Source organism: Gymnoscopelus braueri (assembly GCF_963280865.1).
Source record: "Gymnoscopelus braueri genome assembly, chromosome: 18".
Lineage (NCBI taxonomy): Eukaryota > Metazoa > Chordata > Actinopteri > Myctophiformes > Myctophidae > Gymnoscopelus > Gymnoscopelus braueri.
Window position 1 is genome coordinate 47,571,014 of NC_137618.1, and position 19,152 is coordinate 47,590,165.

At 44.9% G+C, this 19,152-nt stretch overlaps 1 protein-coding gene across 7 annotated transcripts in view; it reads right to left on the bottom strand.

Annotated features, from left to right (window-relative positions):
* LOC308073618 (R3H domain-containing protein 1-like) overlaps nucleotides 1–19,152 on the bottom strand; it is a 115,303-nt gene that overhangs the window by 68,236 nt on the left and 27,915 nt on the right. For 6 of the 7 annotated variants that reach the window (XM_080412631.1, XM_080412629.1, XM_080412630.1 and 3 more), the window contains one exon: nucleotides 1,722–1,981. The gene's annotated coding sequence lies outside the window, so the exon portion shown is untranslated. Of the gene's footprint in view, nucleotides 1–1,721; nucleotides 1,982–9,765; nucleotides 9,942–19,152 lie in introns of those variants that run through there. The other variant, XM_080412627.1, reaches the window with a different exon arrangement.

A 19,152-nucleotide genomic window follows, 5' to 3' on the forward strand; every position in this document is an offset into this window, starting at 1 on the left:
GTGTCATTTTGAGATTTCTTTGGGCTATTCAAAAATAGCAGATCTACAAGCTCATAGCGCGGCACCGAGTGCCGCGCTATGAGCTTGTAGATCAGCTATTTTTTGAACAAGCGTGAAAATGTGTGCAAATCTTTGATTATATATATATATATATATATATATATTTTTTTTAAAGCAAACATTTTTAACTCAAATCTTTGCTTCTGGGGGATTCTACAAATGTCTTCTAAATCCTAACAGTTTTCTGAAAAACGTATGCTGCTATAATATCAGTGGTTCAAACTTTTTCATGTCAATGATCCCCAAAAGATGTATTTGGCAGCGGACAACCATCACAAAATATGTTGTTCCAGGGACCCCCCAGAAGCAAAGATTCAAGTTAAGAATGTTTGCTTTAAAAAAAAAAGTTAAGAATGTTTGCTTTAAAAAAAATCTGCTAGATCTGCTATTAAGTATAAAATAATGGTTAAGTGGTTACACAGACGGGTTCCCGGTTTTAATGGGTTAACACGTTACAGAGTGAGATGCGCGCACACGAGTGGCACTCTTCCCCCGATCATGCTAAGCCCTGACAGCATCTGGTGCCACGTCAGTGGGCCCAGATGGCACTTCGTTCTTGCGACGGCGTTTGCCAGGGCCCGGCTGCGCCTTCGCCCCGAAGACGCTGACACTCCCATATGCGGAGCTTCAGCCGTGGCAGGCCGGCAGGCCAGCCAGCCGGCCACTGGGGACCTGTCTCCTCCTTATTGTGGAGGGGTGGGGGGTGGAGGGAGGAAATGGTTGAGAAGCCATCTCCCTTTGTTATCTCCTATCTGGCAACCTGTCAGCGCGCTGGCATCCCAGTCATCTTGCGCACCCGGTCTTTCGCTCGGTTGCGTTTGCTCGTCTTGGCTTCGGCTATTCGAGACTGTCGTCACTGGACTGGCTAATGCTCTGTTCAAAGATCCAGTCGCTGGCACGACTAACGCACGGAACCGAGGCACTGACAGATATTATTAGGATGATGGTGCGTGTGTGTGAGCCATAGACTGTATAAAAGAGATGGACAAAGCCAGACCGCTGGTTTCTACAGACCGAAAATGAAGCCGATTGTTCAGGAATTTGAAATCCGCCATCTCTAATATAAGCCCAAAAGCACGTAGGGAAAAGGAACCGGAAAACAATCCCCAAAGAATGCTATTGGTTGGGTAGCTTGTCAATCAAGAGTGGGGCGGGGAATGAATGCTATTGGTTCTGTACCTTGTCAATCAAATCATCCCGCCCCTCTTAGAGAATAGCCTACTTTATCGTCAATTTTAGAATAAATGGGACCATAATTTCGCAAAACGCATATCATGATGATTGAAAGGAGACTTTAAACTAGCGACTGGAAGCATGTAGAATTTATGAACATTTTTATTAAGGTAAGAAAATCTAGTCTAAAGTTCGTCAAAAACCCATCCACTTACAATGAGAGAATATTCTTTCTGACACCTGCAGGCCACCTACAGGCCATTCATATGAACTGTCTCTCTTCCGTATCGGCCTCATTGTAAATATGTCAGGCTGGCCCCTTGGCTAATGCTCTGTTCAAAGATCCAGTCGCTGGCACGACTAACTCACGGAACCCGAGGCACTGACGGATATTATTAGGATGATGGTGTGTGTGTGTGTGTGTGTGTGTGTGTGTGTGTGTGTGTGTGTGTGTGTGTGTGTGTGTGTGTGTGTGTGTGTGAGCTTACCAACTGTGCTGCTGCTGAGTGCAGGGCCTGCGGTGGCGTGGCGCCAGAGAGGTGGCTGAAGCCCGCGGGGTCCCTTTGAGTTCTGCTGCTGCCGTGGTGGTGGTCGTGTTGTTGTTGCGTGTGGCGGTCACCCAGGTGGTGGCTTGTCGTGTTGCGCGTGCTGGAAGCCCTGAGGAAGAGGCCCATGTCCCCGTCAACAGTGCTGGGTCCAGCTCACAACGGCGTTGGCCTCTGACAAGCCTCTCATGCCCCTTAGTGACCTGCAAAGCGTAGAAGGGAGGGGGAGGTTTTGGTACAGTATGTTATTTAGCAGTTGTAAAAGCTTCTCACCGTCACATCAATACCTCTTGTGCACGATAAGAGCAATCCCCCATCCCCACTCAGGAGAAAGACATAGGCTCTGCTATGGTAACATGCATTTGAATTCCAGTTATTTCTGTATTAACCCATTAAGACATGGAACGCATCTGTGTCATTTTAGTTTTATTTGGCTATTTTTTTCAAATATTTTTTTCAAAAAAACTGTTAGGATTTAGAAAACATTTTAAGAATCGGACTCGGGCCTTAATGGGTTAAAAAAAAGGCAGTGCCTGGCTGAGCAGTGAGCTGATGATGCCGTCTGTCTTGGCTTTGATTCTTTTTTTTTCCTTTTCTTCATCATCATCTCCCATGGTTCCCAGCCAGCCACGAGTGCAAGGGGCCGTCTCTGAAGGCTAATGTTTCCATATCCCTGCTCACCTCGCCCCTCTAAGCCCATGTGCTCTGTGAAGTTAAGAGAGCTGGCAGCCGTTGGAAGACTGCGCTCTCTCTGAGAGCCGCTTGCCCAGGGGCGATCAAGCGTTCACAGAGGACGTTTCCTTGTCGGAGAGGTGGCTGGGAAGGTCAAGTAGAAGTGCAGCGTGCGCCCGTAATCCGGTTAACAACGTAGCTGGGCACTCGTACCTCTGCTGGTTTTCCATGGGCGAAACAGAGGTGAGGGTCTATCTCCCTTTAAAGCCCTGCCAAACTTTTTTTCTGGCTTGATGCCATAATTGACAAGCTCTATATTTCAGCGCAGCCCTCTATACGTGTCCAGTGGTAGCCTCAATTATTGTTGACGGCTTTTAATTTGGGGTCAACCAGTCATGCCAAGGCCAAGTATGGGGGGCTAGTCATTTCAGAAAACACTGCGAGCCCATTCACAAACACTGCGTACCTAGGCCTGTCACAATGATTACATATTCTCAATTACTTTTGGCATGATCGTCATAATCATTACCATGTTGAAGAATGTTCATATATATTATTCAAACATTTTCAAAAATAGTGGAAATGGCAGATCTACAAGCTGAAAACGCGGCACATCCGACTATTTCCACTATTCATGTGTTTTTTTTTAAAGCATAAAGTTATTAAATTATGCAAGATATTTGTCATATCTGCCCGGTGCACCTTTTGGTGACAAAGCCTGAAAAGCCAAACAGAAATGTAATTTTTGTTCATAATGTTCCAACGACAGAAACGCAATGATATCGTTCGTCAAAGTAAAAATGTCATAATCGCGACAGCCCCATAGCGTACCTGCCTTTTGCTAGAAGCTTGCCAACGTCGTGGGGACAGTTGGGAATGACAGGGCACAGCTAAAGCAAACACTTGCGGAGGCCGGGGCGCTCTGACAATGTAGCACATTTATCACAGTAATGGAGGCGGCGCGGGGGCTGCTGCATTATTTAAGCTGCTGCTGATGGCCTCGTCTGATTGGAATTCATGAGACAGGGAGACTGGAGTTGGTGGGGGTGCCATCGGAGCAAGTTTGGGGAGGGGGTCCGGGAGGGTGCTGCATATACATTTGTAAATGCAAACGCACATCTGTTAATTCTGCCATATGAACGCCATCATTCAGTGTGCCATCGCACTGCATCAGTCACACAACAAGCAAATGTCGCTGTTGTGTTGAAACCTTGTATGTCCAAAACTATTACTTTTCAGGAAATGAAAGGAAAAAAAACCTGTGTTCCAATGGGTCTAATGTCCCAAGCTCTTGTTAATACTTTTGTTTTCAGTGGTTCAATATTTATAAAACACACCTAACCATTTTCATGTGCCGATACACTAATTTCACAATACACGATATTGGGCTCACGATATCGATACGATATATGGCACTTTTTTATTATGAAAATATATGGGGGGGGGGAAAGCGTATGGAAATATATGGAGGGGGGGGAAGGAAATACAAACAAATACTTCTGTTTTTGCATTAATATTATTGCAGGAAAAAGTTTATTTTTTTTCAAAAACGTCAAAACGATACATATCGCCACGAAAACGTATCACGATATATCGGCACACCCCTACTTGTAGGTGTGCTATTTTTGCTACTTTTGTGCAGCACTTTAGTATGGCGAAGGTAAGAGATTAATGAACCAAAAAAAAATTATGAAATATGGAGATACAAGGTTACGTGGATGGGAGTTGCGGCGCTCCCGTCCATCAGGGGCGTGTGGAGTCTGTCAGAGTCCCTTTTCCTCCGTGTCATGTCAGCGGCGGCCCCCCGCCTGTGTGGGCTGGCCAGCCGCCCTCCGCGGTGAGTGACAACTTTGCCAGGGGCCATTCACGTCCCCCACATCTTGACTCTGCCCGCCCGTGACCGCGGGAGCTGCGCTCCAGCGGCTCTCGCTTTGGCGGAGGGCACGGCGAGGCACTCCACATCATTCTTTTTTTCCCGCCTCCTCTCTCTCTCTGAGCGAACTGCTCAAGGACAATTATGCTTTTAATGCACCGAGAGAAGAGCTGCTATGGAATTCATGAGAGCTTGCTCGCTCTCTCCTCTTCTGCCTCCCTCTCTTCCCCTCCCTCGCTTGCCAATTGCTGCCCCTCCCCCCACGGGCTCTAGGGGAGGGAGAGAGAGAAATAACACCCACGCCTGGTCGACCTTTCCCTCAAACACCCCCGCAGTGATGCATCCACAGATGGAGCCTCACTGGGCTGGGTTGGAGGGGGATTGGCCTCAACAGTGATGGAGAGTGGAGCAACTCCAGGTATCCATTTGAAAAAAAGAAGAGCCTCTTGTGAAGCCCTCGGTAAAAACACAGCCTGTGCAGCAGGCTGTCACATCAGCAACCTCTGACATTTAACTTAAGTCCTCAAACAAGTCACATGACGGGAACGCAAAGGTTTCCGAAGCGGGCATGCCGAAGAGATGGACATGTATTCGATCGTCGGATTGCCGTCTCGTTGAAGGCGTCCGTCCCCGTTTCTGTGAGCAGATGCCGCGCAAAACGACGAAGGTGACTTGGTCAACAACAACAAAAAACGCTGAATTTGAATGCATAGCTGCCAGATGGAGCGCATTGCGATGCATTCTTAAAACAGAAAGGTATTTTTCTTTTTTAAGCAGGGAAAAACAGCAGCAGGCCGCGAGTCGCTCTTGTTTTCTTTCGGCTTGCTTGTTTTTTTTTTGTATCCCTCTTTCTCCCTCTTTCCTCTCACTGTCATTCTATCTTCTCTCTACAATGGCAGAGTGGGGGTAGTGTGTGTGTGTGTGGGGGGGGGGGGTGCTGCCACTTCTTTTTGGCTGGCGTCTGAGCAGCTGCAGGCTCTGCTGAGCAGGCGAGGACGATCCGTGTCCACATTTAGCGCTAATTGGCCAATGTGCTCCAGCCACTGGCAGACAGCAAGCGAACCGACCCCCTCACAGCCCAACAGACAAGCCTCTGTTCAGACAACCATCGCTGACATTTAGGGGTTAAGAGGGACAAGAGAGAAATACAGAAAAATAAAAGATCTCTGTGGAGGAAACCGCGAGGGAAGCGGACGATTTGTACTACAGGTGAATGGATGTAATGGTGCGTAATGCCCAGTGTTGAGCGTGCGCACACCCCCGTGTGTGTGTGTGTGTGTGTGTGTGTGTGTGTGTGTGTGTGTGTGTGTGTGTGTTGTTAAGATGATTCCGGCCAGCAGAACCTCGCATCAGTCACACACACAGGGTGAATAGATCTTTGGAGATACAAATGAGCTATCTGTGTTGGTGTCAGCGAGTGACAGCAAGGCGTGGAGGAGTTATTGATTTTGCCAGGGTGGATAAATAAGCTGTTGGCTCTTCCTGCCCGGTGTGTAAAATGAGAGCAGGGGAAGTGTCTCGGTGCCACGCTCCTTCACTATTAATGGCCGGGGGGAAGGGGAGGGTGTGTGTGCTACTTTGTCTGGATAGTTTATGTACACCACCACTGTGCCAACGTGGAAGTTGGGTACTAATATGGAGCAGAAAAAAAGCCTTGCAGGTCGTTAGCACATTAAGTGCAATTGGGCATACAAAAATAAAAAGGTAACAGACCCCAATGTTGAGTTGACAGATTCGGTCGAGGAAAATAGCACTACCACAACATGAATTTATGATGTGTAAAAAATGTATTCAAAACCAATAGTGATCATCATGAATCAAGAAGTTAATCTGCAACCGTGACATACGACAACAGACAAAAAGATGGTCCTTCTTTTGCGTGCATGTACTCAAACATGCATTAAGTGCGCACTCGCGCACACACACACACACACACACACACGGGGGTAGCGGTCTTATTAATATAGTCCCCATCAGCCCATGTGTGTTAACTATTATTATTTCACAGCCAATTATATTTACGGATGATTGGCAGTTTGGCTGCCGTCAACGACGAATACAAATTACAGGAGGGAGAACTACTCTGATGGGCTGACAGTAGTGGATGATGGGCGTGGGGGGAGGGTACTACTAAAAATACAATGGGGGGGGCGATGGGGATGGAATTGTGGGGTCTCTCTTCAATAGCATCCTTTCAGAGCCATGCGGCGCCAATCCAGCATTAGAAATATGTCAAGTCCCTTCATTTTTCCTCCCCTCACAAAGCGCATCCCGTTCCGTTCCGTTCCCGCTCTGCCGATTCCGCTGCATTCAAAAAAAAAAGGCACTACGGTGGTGCACACATGCACGCCTCGACTGTTGTGCGCACCTCACGCACCCAGAGGCACGCACTTTAACCCATTTAGACCTGTAACGCATCTGTGTCACTTTTTTATTTGAGCTTAAAAAAAGCATTATTTTACACTTTGGCTATTCAAAAAAAGCAGATCTACAAGCTCGTAGCAGCTTGTAGATCTGCAATTTTTGAAAAATTGTGAAAATGTTTGCAAATCTTTGAATATGTATTCTTTTAAAGCAAACATTTTTTACTCAAATCTTTGCCCCTGGGGGTCCCTGGAACAAAATATTTTGAGGTGGGGGGGTCGGCGGCCAAATGCATATAATTTTGGGGGTCCTTGACAATTATGAAAAAGTTTGAAAACCACTGATATAGAAACGCTTTTTTAGAATACTGTTGGGATTTAGAAGACATTTGTAGAATCAGCTTCAGGTCTTAAAGGGTTAACAACGCCTGTGAATTAAGACACAGAAAGCAACCCGGGGGGGGGGGGGGGGGGTGAGCTCACCTACCCCACAACCACCAACCCCCCTTCCCACCACGTCCATCGCCATCTGCTCCGACACCAAGCCGTGATCAAAAGCCCCAGGCCTCGTCGTCAGGGAAGCGGCGGCTCATCATCAGAAGCGGACATTTCCAGTTCTGCAGACTTACATCAGGAGACGAGAGCCTTTAAACCCACTTAAAAACCCCTCAGCATCCTTATTGTGGGGAAGGGCTTTCGCAGGAAAATAGCAGATCGACAAGCTCACAACGCGTCGCAGCTTATCGATCGGCTAATTTCCTGCGAAAGCCCTTCCCCACAATAACAGAAAACACTAGTATAAGGCCCTAAATATGGGGTTTAACTTAGTGGTTAACCACATTAACCCAGGCATCCTTATTTGGGGGGGGGGGGGGGGGGGGCATGTCATTATCATACACTTCCCAATACATTTCCCAATAATTAAAAAAAAAGGAAAATACGACTACACGCTCACAAACCCTGTAACGCACTGCGATGAGTTTCATTGTGAGAGCTCAGCTATTTTTCAAACAGCCTTAAGTATAAAATTGGGTTTAAACAGGGCCGTGGTCAGGTAGGTAATGACCATGGCAATCATCTTGGAAAACCGCAAGCCATCACAGCATCATCCTCCGGGAGAGCTTCTGAGGGCCCTGCCAGGTGGGGGGGGATATTCACCCCCCTCCACCCCTCCCCCCCCCCAACACTGAGAGGGCTAGTTGACCTCAAGGCTACGCTGAGGTTACCGCAAGCATTCCTTTCAATTACCAAACGGGAACGGGGGTTGAAGTGAATTAAATGAAACCCGTACGATAAGGATCAAATAGCCCACACGTTTTCCCCTTTCAGCTGGGAGAAGGCGCCCTGCCACTCCGTCCTCTAATGAGGACTTCCTATGGAGGTTAGCCGTTGTGCCCCAGCTACATCCATATAGCAATTACACCACTTAATTGCCTTCATGAGCCAGATATTCCCTTGCCTTTTCCTCTTATCTTAATGCAATTATGCCTGTTCCTGGCTAATGTTAAACGCTATCTGGAGTGCATCTCTGGGGCTTGCATTGGGTCCGCCATTAACCCCCCCACCCCCCCCACACCCCACTTCTCCAACCACCACCTCATAGTGAAGCTAGAAAACTGATTCATTATGCCGGGGCTGTGAACAAAAGGCCACTGACCTTGGCTCTGGGACTAAACCAAGCCGACGTGTACCCACAGCGGTGACATTTTACACCAACATTGAAAATTGGATGTACGAATATGCGTCCCCTTCATTAGATTTTACAATTACAGAACATCAAAGGACATTGAGCGGGCAGTGAGGGCCTGAATTGACTGCCAAGGACCTAGCAGTAGCCATTAACGTCCGAGACCAACCCCATTTCTAACCTTGTCTAACCATATTTTTTTCGTCCCAGGGACTTGATTGCCCCATTTAGCAGAAATTATATGCAGACATTCTGGAGACTGAATACAAGTGGTCCCGCTCTGCCAATTACGCCATGGTTCAGGCATAGTTAGCATAAAAATAATTTGCTAACGGCCCCCTAAGGTATCATACATGGAATGGAATCACTGCAATTACCAATTAACTATATATATAAAAAAAAAAAAGGGCACTTACTGCAGGGCGTAAAAGCCATTCATCAGCCAAATGACGCCAAGCTAAAAGAACCATCCAGAAAAAAATATAACACTACAAGTGCAAACTCCCGGGAACCTGTCAGCACACACACACACGCACGCACACACAAAACGTCAACCAAAAACAAAATTTCCGCAGATTTCTCTCTCAGCCACTGGTTAGTAGTAGTAGCGGCACAATTAAAATGAAAACACTCAACACTCACTGACAGCATTAACAACGCTGCACAGACGCCAGGCAGCTTATTAAATTTCTTTTTTTTTCCTTTGCAAAAGCCACTGTGTCCTCAAGCCCATCTTGCGAGTGAGCGGACTGATTTCAACATTGAAGTAAAATGAAGAACGAGCATAAGGTTCAGACAGTTGCATGCATTTCCATTCCATGTCCAAGCATGGCACAGCGGGGGGGTGGGGGGTGGGTTTAGAAAGCCACTGAGCAGCTTGGGTCCGAGGACTGTCGCACTATTCATGCCACATCAAAAGATCGCAGTGGGGGGGGGAGATAGCACACTGCTTTCAACCCCCCGACCCCCCCCCCCCCCCCCACCAAAACCCACCACCCCTCCCTTCTAGCTAACCTAGGGCACGAGAAGCCTTTGGAAAAGCAAACACAATGCAAAATGACAATTATATATATATTCTTTTTTTCATATCTCCAACATCGTGGTTACTAAAAAAAAAAGCACCTAAATTATTTTCACCTTTCTGAATGACAGAGTAAGACTAGGCGGGGAACTTCAGAGCGCTCAGAAGTTTGTCCTTAAATAACACTTGAATCACATAATTAAAGAGAAAAAAAAAGGAAAGGTAAACAGAGGCGGAAGCTAGACTACCTATTCAGTTCAACAGAAGGGGGGGAAAAAAACAGCCTTCAGACAAAAGCAGGTGTAAAACAAGGTGTGGACATTGCCGTGCCGTGCTACCTGCATTTGTCTGCGTGTGTGTGAACCACATACCTGCCACATCGTAGCCTGCATTATTTCCATTGGTCAGGGGATTAGTTTCCATAGTACCAGAGGCTGCATTGGCTGTGAAAGTTGCTGCTCGGAGAAAAGCTCTCCGAAACAGCCCCCCTTTTCCTCTCCCTTCCCCTGCTCTGCTCTAGTCTTCTTTTCTTCTCCCCCTTTTCACGCTCGCTCACGCTCTCTAGGACTCGCGCGTCTCTCTCTTTCTGCTCTGCTCGCCGCTCCGTCTCTGTCTAAGCACCCGAGCCCATGGTCGAGACTCTCGCTCCGAAGCCTCGGAGACAGCGCCAAATCAACGGCAGGGCTGTGTGATGTCAGCACAGGGCTCAGCCACTCAGCTCCTTCGGCTGGGCTGGTGGCACGTCACTGGCTAAATTGAGCTCTTCATTAGCGATACAGTCGCTGCTGGGGGGGGGGGGGGGGGTGCAGAAAGGAGCCGTGGGAGGTTTACCTACCTCACCCCCCCCCCCCCCCCCACACACACACACACACGCACACATTCAACATCAGCACCAAGAACCACCCCCACCACCCTAGAATATACTTGAGTGGGAGTTTGGTAAGCCAGTGTTATGAAGGTACATACTGGCTAGGTGGTCTTGAACTCATTCTTCACAAAGCCCAAGGAACTGAAACTAAAGGGACTAACTTTCACTACTTAAACTTCTTCCAAACCTCCAATCTACATTATTGGCAATCTCAAGTGGCTTTTAGGGGGGCCGTAACGGCTAACTGAATAAAGAATCGAAGATCGACTCGCAAAGTAGCTAAAAAACGATTTCTAGCGATTTTGCTCTGCATCTGCTAAGGCACCGCTCGTTTTAAATGCCTTCTTGTCGCCTCGCCCTGCATGTTCTTCCTCCTCTCCCTCACCTGTCCTTTCCGTCCCACGTGGGACACAGCAACCAGCTCCGCTAGCTCACAAGGCCACGCCCTACACCCCCCACTCCCGCTGTTTGCCCAGATCGCAGTGTGCCCATGCACACACTGCGATTGGCCGAAGGAAATGCAAACATCAAAATCTCCCTCAAACTGCATGGGTTATTTTTTTTATTCTGACAAAACTCTAAGGCAGAGAAAATAAATGTTTATTTTATCAGTTCACTCACGGTTAAAAAAGATGGAAGATAGATCATTCAATTAGCTGTAGGTGTGGATTACTAATCACGTTAAAAAACTTCTAATTGATTCCCACTTAGTGTAACTGTAGCCTAATCAATTGGAATCTGATTCCAATTGCAATTAGTGTTTTATGTACTGCAATTAATTACATACAGCCATCATAATTACTGCACAGCACCAACATCATCAACAAGCATCATCCCACCAAATAAAATGCTGCTCGAGATAAATCCAGATACAGCTCAGCCAGCGTACCCCATGGAGAAATGACATGGATTCCTCTGAGCATTCTGTCTGATAATCAAAGACGGACAGATTTAGGTGTGGTGAAAATTAAGCAATGATAACACTCGAAACCACTTGCAAAAGCAGCACGCAAATGTCTTCGCTCAAGCAACGCATGTCAAACCGATGCTCTTGACAGGCTAGAAGACGAGGATACTGTGTGCAAACAGCCTCTCGTGAAAGACTAATTAAAACAGGAACATCACAATAAATAAGCATCTCTCAAGGAAGCCAGGTGTAGGAAACAATCCACCACACCACCATTGATCGTCAGTACCGACAAGGTCCTCGAGCAAAACACACCTATATAAAAAAAAGTAAAAAAAAGCAACCACCAGAAGAAAAAAAACATTCATGGCACAGACAATTACTGCGTACTGCGCGGCACCCTGTGCTGTAAACAAATGTGATTTTCACACCTTCTGAATTACAGTTCCGGCCGGCGCTTCCTTCTCCACTCACCAATAATATATCACAGATACCCTGACAAGGAACCATCAGGAGCTGGTGTGTTCATTAAATTTGCTTACATTATTCTGCGCCGACATGGGGAGTTGCACGCACGCAGCAGAGATGATGTTTGGCAATAACACAGCGTTGAAAGCCCCGGTAATAAGCAGATGATGAGAAAGTTGGAGACTCAATTGAAGGAACGAGGGGAGGAGAGAAAAAAAAAGACAGGGAGACAAAATCCAAGTGTTTCTGTCTAGTATGCAGAGCCTGAAACCTCCCGTTGTATCAGCGGTGGTGGGCCTAGGCCGCAGATTAAAACCTACAGTATACCCCTGTGTCCCTGGCCATTAATATTTCATGATGACTCCTTAAACGATTCAAATTGCTGCTTCCTCACACTACCCATACCTTCCACACACACACACACACACACACACACACACACACACTACACTACCCATTCTGCTGTCACTTCTATCTACCAAGTGTAAAAATGTGACTGGTTACATTAAGGGGAAATGGACTAATGATTACCCCCAGGCCAGAACGGCCAAAGGCAAGGGATTATGTTATCGCTCCTGTGAGTCTGTCTGTCTGTCTGTCCATCTGTGAGCAGCTAATCTCGGGCACCGCTGGACTGATCGGCGTGAAATACACTCCCAGGAGGCCAATGAACAACCTTCACCCCAAATTATTCCAAGCGGCCTGCTATAGCGCCACCATGCGGCTGATTTGTGCACAGTCTTTTGTCTAATCCGTCAGATTTTTCAAATTCCATTTAACCACGATTGCCACAAATTTGCGGTGCCACAAAATCATGAACGCCAAGTCCGATCGGTGTGAAACTTTGCATGCACACATTCCCAGTAGGCCAAGGAAGCTCTGCCACCCCAAATGTTTCAAAAATCAGCCTAAAAGTGCCCTGCCCTGGCGAGGATCTGCTCTCCAAGGTGCGGCACTTTTCTAGTTCATGTCATTGGGCCCGATTCACGCTGGTCGTAAATAAAGTGACTAAAGGAGGGTGTATTTTCTCTAAGCAAAAACCGACGTGCGTTTCACAAAGGGCTGTGTAAATCCCTGATATGTGCGGATCACAGTTGTTCCTCATTTTTGCCTGAAGGTCAGAGGCGCGTTCAAATGGAAGATCCTTTGCATTGCTCCATGCCCCCATTTAAGACCATGAAGCTGTTTACACTCAAAATATGAGTGTAAACAATGTTTCTTGGTTTATCACTACCTTGATGCCTGGGTTATTCCCAACACATTTTTACAATTTCCTAGACCACAGTAGTATCATAGTAGCCAAACGATTAGATATCTAACGTCTGAGGCACAACTTTTGTAAAGTGGTTAAGGACCACCCCAAGACCAGATTTAAAAAAAAAATGATGACGTTAAGACGGTCCACACCATCACACCACTTTGTACATAAAACATGTCTACTTTGACATAAGTCAGCCAGCTGGTCTGATGCAGTTTGGTCAAAGTCACTCGACAGTGTCGGGGCGGCGAGGTTTCACTGCCAGCTCGTTTTAAAGATGACAGATGTGATGGTGTGGCGAGGATGGCTTGAGGTGCCGTCTCCCCAGACAGCCAGACACAGTGCATGTGTCCTGGAGGTCGCACAAGCTCTCTCTCGCGGACAACAACGTCGGGTTTAATTATTTAACCCATTCAAACCGGGAACGCAAACGGGAAAAATACTAGATAGCACATCTACAAAGCATCTACAAAGCTCATAGCGCGCTACCGAGTGCCGCGCTATGAGCTTTGTAGATCTGCCATTTTTGAAAAATCATGACCATTTGTGCAAATATTTGAATATATTATATATATATTTTTAAAGGGAACATTTGTAACTCAAATCTTTGCTTTTGGGGGTCCTGGAACAACATATTTTGTGATGGGGGTCGGCGGTCAAATTTTGGGTGGTCCTTGACATGAAAAAGTTTGAGAACCACTGACATTATAGCAACATAAGTTTTTAAAAAAAAGTTACAGATTTAGAAGACATTTGTAGAATCCCCAGAAGCAAACATTTGAGTTACAAATGTTAATAGCAGATCTACAAGCTCGTAGCACGGCACTCGGTGCCACGCTACGAGCTTGTAGAAGTAGTAGTCTAAATGGGTTAACCCTTATTCTGCCAAGCAGGCCAGTTATTCACGTCAGTGTTCAGAAGCCAACAGACCTTTTCAGTGGAGGGGGAGAAAGGATGCGTGTGTGCTGAAGGTGGTGCAAAATTATACACACTAAATGATGGGGGAGGAGTTTCCTGTCACTTTGTTTTCATGGAAAATGCAGCCATGATCATGAAATCAGGGTTTATGGAATATACGTGCAACCTATACTACGGTAATATTCATGAATTAAGTTGGACGTGATCATCTGAACATGCATGGGATTACATCTACCGGGATTTTTCCTTCTTTACCTTTCGTTTTAATTTACTGTTGTTTTACCTTGCTGCACTGTATTTTATGTTATTGTAAAGGATTTTGTAACCATGTTTTGAAAATAAATGATAAGTGTATTATTGTCATTAAATCAATTTAAACTTTACACCCGTAAATCTGTGATCTGACAGTAAAGTTTCGTACACAACAAAACGTTAGTGACAGTCATCAATACTATACAGCAACAAGACCTTCCATATACCGTAAGTGGACATGAGCATCTAAAATCTGATCCTACAGCAAGAGGGCCCGTGTTACACCCTACCATAATAGTTGATGCATTATACGATGTGATAAAATGCTTTTGAAAGTGACAGAAACCCAAGTTCAACAGAGTACAAAACTATCATCAGCATACAAATGAACTATCCGTACCAATGGGAATGTTTGCTTTGTATATTTAAAAGGGTAGCACCTAGGATAAACCCTTAGGGCACACCCTTAGTATAACTTGACTTGAGAACAAGCTCAACTTCAACGCACAAGTGTTCTGTGTTCTGGAAGAACCAAAAATGCCACAGATATAGACCTGCAAACTCATGTGTTGAAAAAGGTGACAAGTTCTGAAATCAAACCAAGGCGTTGCACAATAATCTACCCTTGCAAATGTATAGTTAAAGTTCCAATGCAAGGAATATCCATAAAGGCAATGAGAGTTACAGTGACACCATAACAAGAATGTAAACCAACACCCGTTTATAAATTATCCATCATTTTGGGACAGCTGAAGAATACAGACACTGAACTCTTAACTGCCAAGATCCGACTCGAACCCATCCCGTGAATAATGAATGCATTATGGGAGCACAGAGGCTGGCACGTCATAATGGGCATTTAGAGTGCGTTAGAATGGTTGGGAGGACTATTGTTTCACACAGGCGGTTTTCTAAATTAAGACACATGGGCATATTGGAGAGATGGATGACTTGGTCTCAATGACTTTCTAGTTTTCCAGGACATTTGAGTCGGACTCTGCAACAAAGAACCAGTCCTCATTAGAATGATTTGGCTGTCTGGGCCTCCACTATAATCATTCATAAGAGGTGAGCCACCAGAATAACTACCTCGGCTAACTCAAAAACATTACAATTAAAACTCAAAACAGGAATAAGTACAAAAAGTTGAAAAGAAGAGGAAGACAAGTGAGGAGTGCTAACAGAACTGTCTGGGTCAAAGCTAATAGTACTGTCTGGGTCAAAGCAGCAATAACAGGCAAAAATATCATATCCTGGGGTTTTTTTCAGGCAGGATCAAGATCTGCGATCTTATCACGATTATGTTTTCATGTATGTTTTTTAGGACAATTTTGTAAGTTACTTAACAACCAAACAAATTTCCGTGTTTAAAAGAAAACTTAAGCCCTACAAGATAATTAACATAGTTCCAGGGGGTCCCACATTGTGAGTCTATTTGGGTCCATTTGTACACTCAAGAGTACAAAAAAAATAACACTAAACTCAACTGTGAAGATTTTACTGTGGAGATTGAGTCCCAGACATAAAAAAAAAGGAAGGGCAGAAAAGAAAAGAGAAATAACATCAAATGGGGGTTTGTGGCCTAATGATCATCAAACTAGGGGTCCTTGAAATGAAAAAGGTTTGAGAATCATCATTCTAATGCAGTAGACTTGTTCGTTTTGGTTATGAAGCAACTGGCTGCCAATTGCAGCCGATGCCCTCACTCACTGTTTGAATGTGTGAACCCAATTCAATGCTGGACCGCATCCGTGTCATTTTAGATGTCTTTGGCTATTCAAAAATAGCAGATATACAAGCTCATAGCGCGGCACCGAGTGCCGCCCTATGAGCTTGTAGATCTGCTATTCATGGAAAATGTGTGCAAATCTTTGAATATACATATTTTTTCAAAGCAAACATTTTAAACTCAAATCTTTGCTTCGGGGGGGGGGGGGGGGGGGTCAGAAAACTTAGGATTTAGAAGACATTTGTAGAATTCCTAGACGCAAAGGTTTGAGTTACAAATGTTCGCATTAAAAAATATATATATATTCAAAGATTTGCACCAATTCTCTTTAAAAAAAATAGCAGATCTACAAGCTCAAAGCGAGTGCCGTGCTATGAGCTTGTATATCTGATATTTTTTTAATAGTCAAAGAAATCAAAAAATGACAGATGCTTTCCCGGTCTTAGTTAATGGATTAAGGTGGCGACTCTCTTCATTGTTTGACTCTATGGTGCTTGCATTTCAGTCGATTTAATAAGTTTGTCGCGTTGCCATCCTACCTGTACATTCGAATGTTCTCTTTGCAAATTCATCTCCACAACTGTAATTTTTTAAAGATTCATTGCTCTATACATGACAATGCTTATGTTAGGCTTTTATTTGCATTGAGTGCAATAGGTTACACAAGGGTAGTTCACAATTCTGACATTTCTATCATCTACCATAACGTCAACATTTTGACAATTATTTTCAGTAACATCGTAGCTTTATTTAGCATGCACGTTAAGAGGCTGCCAATTGCTGTACCATTTACAGTAAAACATTTGTAATCCCCGTGGGATAATTTCTTTGATGATTTAATAAAAACGTGAATAATTTGTGAAGATGCAGTGCTGCGAGTTTGGTGTCAATTGAGCAAAATTCCTGCTTTGGAAGTTGCAAAGTGGTAGCACGTTTTATACATTTTGAAAGTTGTAAACTTTTGATGTTTGCAGTAGCGCCAGCCATGAGGACTGTTAGGGAAAGGAAAAGGGAAGGGGAGTATAGTCTCGGGGAAATTTTCTCCATTCACCCAGCAGGTGGCTTGCTCAGATGTCTTTTTGAGGAGAACTCGGTGGGGAGCCGTTAGGGGTCAAGTGTCTTGCTCAGGGACACTTCCGACACGTAGATGAGCAAGCGGAGGGTCGAACTGGTGACCTTCTGATTACCAGACAGCCTCTCTACCCATTCACCCACGATCGCCCCAACATTATTACCACTTGAACCCCAGCTTGCTTATTTTGGGGGGGAACATTAGCCAAAAATAGTCGATCTAAAACTTCACAATGCGTCGCAATGGAACGCAAGAGATTTGGTGTACAGCTGTAACTCAGGGCCGTTTTACTAAGAAAAGAGGGTTTAAGTGTCTATGGAAGTTTGGCAAAGGACTGGAGTCGACCTATGTGCAAAGTTGTGTTTATTTGCATGCTTGGCAAGGCAGATTTCCTGGCAGAAGATAGAAGAATTAGAAGAAGAAAGGTAAATACAAGGGGGACCAGCATCAGAGCTGCCCGACCCCTAATGAAGGACTGTGCTGCGAAACTGGGAGGATGAAACCAACACCGAAATGATCCCCGGAGATGTCTTGTCTACTAATGGACATCACTGTCAAGTGATAGACGGCACTAGACAAAATTAGAGGAAGCGCAGAAAACCTCACAGCCTCTCTCTCGCTCTCACACACACTGTGAGGAAGTGAGGCGCTCGCGTCTGGGCAGACAGATGTCCTCTCATCCCTCCACACCTCGTTGAGCTGACTGATCAGTTATCAGGAATACTAGTGGAATATAGATAGAAGATTAAACCTGGTACACGCCCCTGGTGAATAGAGCTGCTGCACAACTAATTAGGGAATATTCACTCAAGACTAATTAATTCAACTCAAATGCAAGCTGGTGAGAATTTTTATTGCAATTAGTACCGGTTTTGTGCAAACGCCCCATGGAAGAAAAGTATGGCAATAATCATGTCAATTTGCGAGCAGCAGCTCAGCTTTCTTGATCTTCTATGCAGTAGCAATGTACAGTACCGACAATGACACAATATGCTATCCATTCAAATCTGCTAACAAGCTAAGCCCATCTCGTTTGGTGTGCTGGAAAGGAAGTAGTAATGATACATCACACAGTTAGATATGAGCATTGAGCAATGCGTTATTGGAATAGGCGCTATACATGAAAACAGGCAGTCAGAATGATGCATTGTGCACACATACTGTACATATTGTCATATTCTGTCTTTAGATGCAGGACAACTGTTCTGTGGTCAACAGTTCAGGATACTCTTTAGTCAATCACTGACCAGACAGTCTTTGGAGCAAAGTACTAATGACATGGATATCTAAATGTTGTTGACTGCTCCCAGAAGAGAATGATTCCTCACCCTTATTCAATTAGAAAGAAAACAAGAGTCAAGAGCGGCTATGCATACACACATTATTACCCTATATTGACTATAAATCAAGAGACGTGTACCTCAGAGAAGGGTCGCCACGTGAGTGTACATCAAAATAACTAATGAACAGACACCAGGCCTACTCAAACACTGTTTAATCTAGAACCAGAAAACAGCAAGCGGCAGAAGAGAATTCAACATCATCACGCAGCAGTGAGCAATACTCATTTCAAACCACATTATTACCAAACTAGCCATGGACCAAAGTAAATATAAACCTTCCTTGTGGCAAATGTGCCACCATTGAGATATTCACTGCACTGAAAATGGAAAACGTTTGAAATGTTTAAACTGGATGGGTATTCACAGAAAAACAGGCCTATGAGGGACAGGGAAAAATCACTGAATTCTATCTTCAAAAGGACTGGCCTGTATCATTGCCTTTCAAATGGAGACATGCACGTCTTTGATGGTTACTCCAAGTCCAGGCAAAACAGCCTGCATTTCTTTGCAGTGATTTACAATGTAGAAGCACACACACCTGGTGCCAGGAGCGCCATTTATTAATGCCAGTGGTGAACGTCCTGCCAATTCATGATACCGTTATAAACAGGAAAAGGACTGTTCATTGTCTTCACATGATATAATGGACTGAGAGCCTTGCATTTTTATGGGGATGAGATATCAAAGAAAAAGTCTAGTAAGTAAAGTGAAAATTTGTATCAAACCAGCCAGTCATATTATATTGTAGAGAATACTGTATTGTAATGTAGAAAATACAGTCTGATTTCTGTCTTGTTAGTTAGTGCCACATATACGTCCTCAAATTATGTCCATACTTAAACCACTGGTTACAATCCACATATCGATCAATCTAACAAGAGGGAGTATCATTACATTGGTCTCACACAGGGGGCCTTCTTTCAGTTTAACGTCAAATCGGTTA